Source organism: Helianthus annuus, chromosome 17 (genome assembly GCF_002127325.2).
Source record: "Helianthus annuus cultivar XRQ/B chromosome 17, HanXRQr2.0-SUNRISE, whole genome shotgun sequence".
NCBI classification, from domain to species: Eukaryota; Viridiplantae; Streptophyta; class Magnoliopsida; order Asterales; family Asteraceae; genus Helianthus; species Helianthus annuus.
This window is the reverse complement of record NC_035449.2, coordinates 126,234,337-126,241,454: the sequence shown is the minus strand read 5'-3', so window position 1 is coordinate 126,241,454 and position 7,118 is coordinate 126,234,337.

Sequence of the window (7,118 nt, the reverse complement as noted above, 5' to 3'; positions counted from 1 at the left end):
AGGTCCTCAAACACAAGAGAATCCCTCTTGTCCGAGTTCGTTGGAACTCCAGACGTGGCCCAGAGTACACCTGGGAACGCGAAGACCAGATTACAGAAAAGTATCCCCAGTTATTTGGAACCAATGCAACCACTACTGAGGCTGAAGCTACTACTGCGGAATTTCGGGACGAAATTCCAGATCAATGGGGGGAGGATGTGACACCCCAGGAAAACCAGTAAACGATACAACTTTACAACTTACCAAGCTTCCTCAGTGAGTGCATACCAAATTTCGGGACGAAATTTCTTTTAAGTTGGGGATAATGTGACAACTCGTATTTCAAACCTCTATTTGTGTGCTTCGATGTAACTTGTTTGGATTATACGTGACTAGTTGACGTAATGGAACATTATATTTGTTATGTTATGTGTTACGTGATTACATGTGATATCATAAGTTTAGTCGCACAACATTAGTCCAACCACACGAACCTTTGGGCCGTACACATTTCTCTCGGCTCACTATGCTTGGACTTGGCCCACCCCTCTAAACCGAGTATACATTCACGCATACACACACCTTTGGGGTCTTTTACTTCTCACAATCTTCAATCAAGAGAACACACACAAACCCTAGAACATACTCTCTCTCTCTCTCGACTCGGAACTAAGGCAGCCGAACACCCCCATCTCTCTCGAAGTTTTGTTTCGGATCATTCCTTCTCTAACCAGTTAGTGTGTGTTTACAGATGTTGTGTTATGCATGCTTTATGTGGTGATTATGGTTAGTGATGTTATAAATTGTTAATGTTAATGTGCTTGAAATCGGCTCATGTATGTTTAAATTGGTTAGGGTTTGTATAACTTGAATGGATAGATAAACATGATTACAGAATTGATGTACACATATACTAGGGTGCATGCTAGTTTAGAATCGGTTGATTTAAGGATCCGATTGTATGTTTCGTATGATGATTTGGTTGATTGTTCTTGATGATGATTATGAACATGCTTGAACATGGATTAATTGTTGATTTGATCTGTTTTCGAAACTGTCTAACTTGTTAGCTGAAATCACGGAATAATTGTTGACTGAATTATGGAAAGTTGTTACAATCTGCTTGTCTCGACCAAGGTTGCGAGTCGAGAACTCTTAGTCTCGACTCGAGACCACAACACTCGCACACAAACAGCACAACTCGAGACCAGCGTTTACGAGTCCGGTTGCGACTCGAGACCGTGAAGTCTCGACCAGACCGTGACAACTCGAGACCGCCCTTGTTGCGACTCGAGACCTCGAAACCAGTACAACCCGAGACCGACTAGTCTCGACTCGAGACCGCGAACACTTGCACCTTATTGGACTTGCACTGTCATGAGCCCAACTGATTGGGCCGGATACTTGGACTTCGTTAAATTACGTGACTTTGCTGTTGATGGACTGCCATGATTATATGTGTGAGTTGCCATGATCAATGCGTGTTAGTAACATGTTAACTGGTATGATTTATACGTGCATTACTTGAAGTCAAAACCTGACTTGTATGGTAACCCTGTTAGGACGTGGTTGACCTCTTTAGTTCAAGAAACCTCTTTGTGTGTCTGCCGAGCAACCCAAGGTGAGTTCACACAGCCAAGGCATGGGGTTCCCAGGGTGGGGGTGGATTTGAATGAATTATGCGTACATACTTAGTTATTAAATCTAAGGATATAGTCCTCGGGAGAGGAAGAGAAAGGATAAGATGTGGCTAGACTAGTATACCTACTTGAACTGATCTTCGCACACACGCCAGGGGTTGGCTGCGATATTATGACTGATCTTCGCACACATGCCTTAGGAAGGCTGCGAACTATACATACTAAAACTTCGCACACATGCCAGGGTGGCCAGCGATACAAATATACATAGTCTAGGATATTTGGGAGTGTTAACCCAAATCTTCGCATACATGCCGAAAGGGCCCGCGATGGAAACCAATACTATACATGAACAACGAACGAACATAATGCGACTCATACAATTACTATTACTGAACTTACTTTCTATGAACTCGCTCAACTAGTTGTTGACTCTCTGCTGCATGCCTTGCAGGACCTTAGGTACTATTGGAGCTTGCACAAGGAGGAGCGGGTCGTTGTGGGCAATGGATCATGAATGCTTATTAAACATTTAGGACATTTCATACACTGAATACTTATGATTGGGTTTTTACATTAATGCTTCCGCTACATCTACTTATGTTGGTTTTGATAAACACCTTTCATATTGATGGATAACTTTCACTATTTATTTATATGTTCAATATGATTGGTGGCTTGATCCTGGTCATGTCACGCCCCCAAGCGGTGGTACTCCGCGTGTGGATTTTGGGGGTGTGACACTAACAAGTTATATTTTTACAAATTTACAACCGATAGCGTCGTGATAAAAAGAACCAACATAAGAAAATTACGAAACGGCATGACAAGCTTAGTTAAAATTTGATTATATATACTTGATCACATTAAAACCCATTCCCACAAAAGTGAGTTTTGAGCCTTTATTGAGCATACAAATACATATCTCTACACTAAATGCTCATTTTTCGTTTCTTGTTTGAATAGCCGCTTGGTTCTTACGACTCTAGAACTTGCCACGACAATACATTCCCGGTCCTTGCCAACTTAAACCCGAGTAAGTAAATGATGGAGGCATTAGGACTAACCCTTTTTCTATCTACACCATTATTTTCATTTTTTTTACCACCTACCCAAAATCCCCCTAGTTAACCCCTTTGAGCCTAAACCTTTTCATTTCTTAACCCAAAACAATCACCCTTTTTACCCACCTAAACCTTTTTATTTTATCCCTTTCTTTTAGTAACAAAGCTCGGTTTTTCTTATGACTGAAAAAAAATGTGAATGATGAAACCAAATAAACAAACAAGTTCATCAAAAAAATAACTTTGTTTGAAAGAAATGGTTCATCAAAATAAGATAAATTGTGAAAAATAAAAAGTCTTTCAAAAACCGATGCTTTTTACGCTTTTCGCCCTTTTACTAACCACTAACCCAACCACCCACCTTTAGCTCAAGCAAGCCTAACCCTTCACCCAAAAAGTCCTCTTGATATTTACAAAGGTATATAGTTAAAAAGGATGAAGTTTGATTGCTTGGCAAGCTTATGGTAGGAGTAAGTTCCATGCCGCTCTCGAGTGATTCACTAAAAATACACCTTCGGCCGAGTGTCGAGTGATCCCCCGTGAGGTATGTGAACTTGTATATAAATGGAATTTTAAAAAGGCATGTTATGCCCTAATAAGTAATTTATCTTATGAAACGTTTTTAATAAATCATAACGAATATGATTGTAAATAAATAAAAATAAAACTTGATAAAGAATCTTGGAAAACCCGACACTCTATGACAAGCCCAAAAAAAACCTTCTCTTCTACCCATTCCATTTGGGAGTGAAAAAGGCCACATTATAAAGAGTTTTGCTTGAGGACAAGCAAAGATTCAAGTGTGGGGGTATTTGATGTGCACAAAATGCAACATATAAATTACATCAATTGTGACATAAAACTAACCCTTTTTTAGTACTAATGTTGGAAAAAGTGTGCTTTTGTCTTCCTTTTGTATTTTCAGGATTAAATGAGCTCAAATGAACAAAAGAAGCAAAAAGGCAGCAAAATCTAACATAAATACAAGAAAAGGAACAAATGTAGCATGCTCGACCTCCTGACAGCATCTTCCCAAGCAAAACAAGAAGACAGAAGACTGAACACGCCCCGTGCTCAGTGAGCACGGGGGCGTGCCCAAGTGTCAGCAGAAAAGACAAAGTGGTAGAACCTTCCATCGCCCACCATGGGGCCGTGCTCAGCGGACACGGGGTCGTGTCAACTATAAGATTCGCGGAATCCAGGCAAATCTTGATAGTACAGATATGCTTCTGCACACGGGGTCGTGCTTAGCGGACACGGGGGCGTGGTCAACTAATGCAGACAAATTGCATTTAATGAAGAAAGAGAGGAGGATGGACACGGGGCCATGTCCAATGGACACTGGGCCGTGCCCGAGCTTCTGTTCAGCCTATAAATAGGAGTGCTTGGAGCTCTTGCAACTTATTCCTTGGCACACCACCTCTCTCACACTTCACCCACCACCCACCACCATCACAACACCATCATCCACCATCATCTATTGTCCATCATAGAGTGTGTGAGTCATCTCGGGATCCAAGATTGATCGTAAGAGTTCTTGACAATCAAAGGCCATGTTTGCCTAAGTCTCTTACATCACTTGGTGAAGACAAGTGTTTAGTGTAATACTTTTTATTTTTAATCTTTTGCACTTTTTAATTGGTTTTGTATTAATGACATTAATTACTAGTTTCTTATATTGAAGGTGATTCTTCCTTAACATTTGTCCGTGGTGTCTTGGCATTATTTTACTGTCTATATAAAATAAAAGATTTTCACCATTCATATCTCCACGATCTATATGGAGGTATGTTGGCTACCTGGTCGGGGGTTAAGGGAACGGTTTGGTAAGAGTCTTGCCATTGTTCAGTGTATAGATCCTGGAAAGGACCTGGGTCAAATTTAGTAGGACCTCCTTCAATACCCTCCGGTATTGGATGGCGGGGGTCCAAACTCTTTGATCCCCTCATAAGTTAAACTACTATTAAAACTTTAACTCGGCTACTTAGGACTGTATCCCTGCTGACTCAGACTACTTAGCCGAGGGTAACGTCGCCTTCAAAAGAGGGGCCTACCACATTATGCATTAATAACTTAATTAATTATCTTTCAATAATCCGACCCTTTATGATTGTATCCTTGCTGACTCAAACAACTGGGTTGAGGGTAACGTCACCTTCAAAAGAGGGGCCTACTACAATAACTAAGATAATCTCTTAAACAAGTGCAAAAGTGCGAAAATAATCAAAGGTTACACTACACACGAGTCGGATCCAAGTGATTCATCTTATCTATCTGTTTTTATTTTTATTTTATTTTCAGCATTTTAGTTAGTTTTATTTTTCTAGTTTAAAAAACCTTTTTCTAATGATGTACTATCATTTGTACTATCAGAAGATGTCCATCGACCACTTTGGTGAAGAGAGTGGCCTCCACTTTTCCACGAATGAAGTTGTTGGCTAGTAGGTGTTGAGACAAAGTCTCATACTGAGCTCTCGGGGCCTGGTGTAAACCATACAGCGCTTTGTCCAATAAGTAGACCTTGTTTTTGTGGATTGGGTCGGTGAAGCCCGGCGGCTGTCCGACATAAACCTCCTCTTTAACCTTCCCATAAAGAAACGCCGATTTTACATCTAGCTGATATACTTTGAAGTTCTTCCAAGATGCAACTTAATGAAAATTCAGTTTGTAAAGGTGCTACTGTAAAATAAAAACATGTAAGGCCCTGGTCAATTTGACGTCTCGTGCGAACGCCTGTTTGCAACTTTCCAATGATTAACTCCTCTGGATGGTATGAAAGAGTTCGTGGCATCACTTCGCTTGGAACATCTACATTGCCCTCCAGATTAGTAACATTCGGATCTGCATCTTGTTCACCAACTTGGTTTGTTTGACTTGAAATCTGGATCTGCTCCCCTCAGAATCTGAATCACCATGATCAAATACTGGCATGTTCTCAGCTTCTTGATCATCATTCTCTGTCGACTGATTACCAGGAGCAACTTCATCATCATGTTCAACAGCATTGCTAGGACCTGCTTCATCATCATTTGAAGTTTCCCGAGGTCGTCTAGAATATTCAGCTGGGAACCTGTGCTGCGACTCATACTCTCGCAAAATATCCAGCTCATCAAAGAAATCTTCATCTTCCTCCGATTCTTCTCTCATGTCAAACGAATCCCACAACTTGTCATAATGATAATGCCATGAATCTCCTGGATTCTGCGGCGGCATAGTATAACCTTGACATTCAACATTTGCAGCTTCAATAATCCGCTTTTCACTTGGAACGAAGACACGTCGCATCGGGCTTGCATAACCAACAAATATACCCTCAATGCACTTCGGACCAAACTTTCCATGAGGCTCTATAACAGTACAGGGTGACCCGAACGGTTCTAGATACTTCAAATTCTGTTTGCGATTATTGATTAACTCAAAACATGTTTTGTTGAACTTCTTGACAGTGAGAACTCTGTTGAGCGTATAGCATGCGGCGGAAACAGCTTCAGCCCAAAAATTTATCGGTAACTTTGAATCTGCAAGCATTGTTCTAGCCGTCTTGATTAGTGTTCGGTTTTTGCGTTCTGCGACTCCATTCTGCTGCGGAGTGTACGGAGCACTAAACTCATATACCTCTTTCATCACAAAATTCTTCCAACTTGCTGTTCTTGAATTCAGTACCATTATCACTTCGAATTCTTTTGATTCGCCTTTGGTACAGATTCTCAATCTTCTTGAACAATGCCATCAAACTATCAAACGTTTCATCTTTCGTCTTCAAGAAAGAAACCCACGAAAATCTGGAATAATCATCAGTAACGACCAAACAGTAGTAGTCTCCTGTAATACTTTTGACATTCACAGGACCGAATAAATCCATGTGAAGTCTTTCCAGAGGTCTCGAAACTGAATTGACTTGCTTTGTAGGGTGTGACTTTTTCTTCTGCTTGCCTTTGACACAGCTAATGCACTCCCCTTCCAGATGAAAACCTTTGACGTGAACACCTGTAACCAAATCGTTGTGCACCAAGTGGTTCATTTTCCTTAGATGAATATGCCCCATTTTGCGGTGCCACAATCTTGATTCTTTCTCATTTGCTCTGGACACAAAACAATGAGCCTGACCCGTGGTTATAGTAGCTACGCTCATGTCCAACACGTACAGATCATTGACTCTTGGTGCCCTCATGATAATCCATTCCTCAGGGATTACAAATCCTGGCTTCAAGATCAAACATTCTTTATCAGTGAAGTGAGTAGTATACATCCTGTCATAGATCTGGGAGATACTCAGCAGATTATTCTCCAGCTCATCAATGTAATTAACTCTTTCAAACGTCACAATCCCATTGGACAACGTTCCTTCACCAACAATCCTACCACCTTGATTACCCGCGAATCCTACGTAACCTCCATTTATATTCATCACATCATACAACAATGCAGTTTTCCC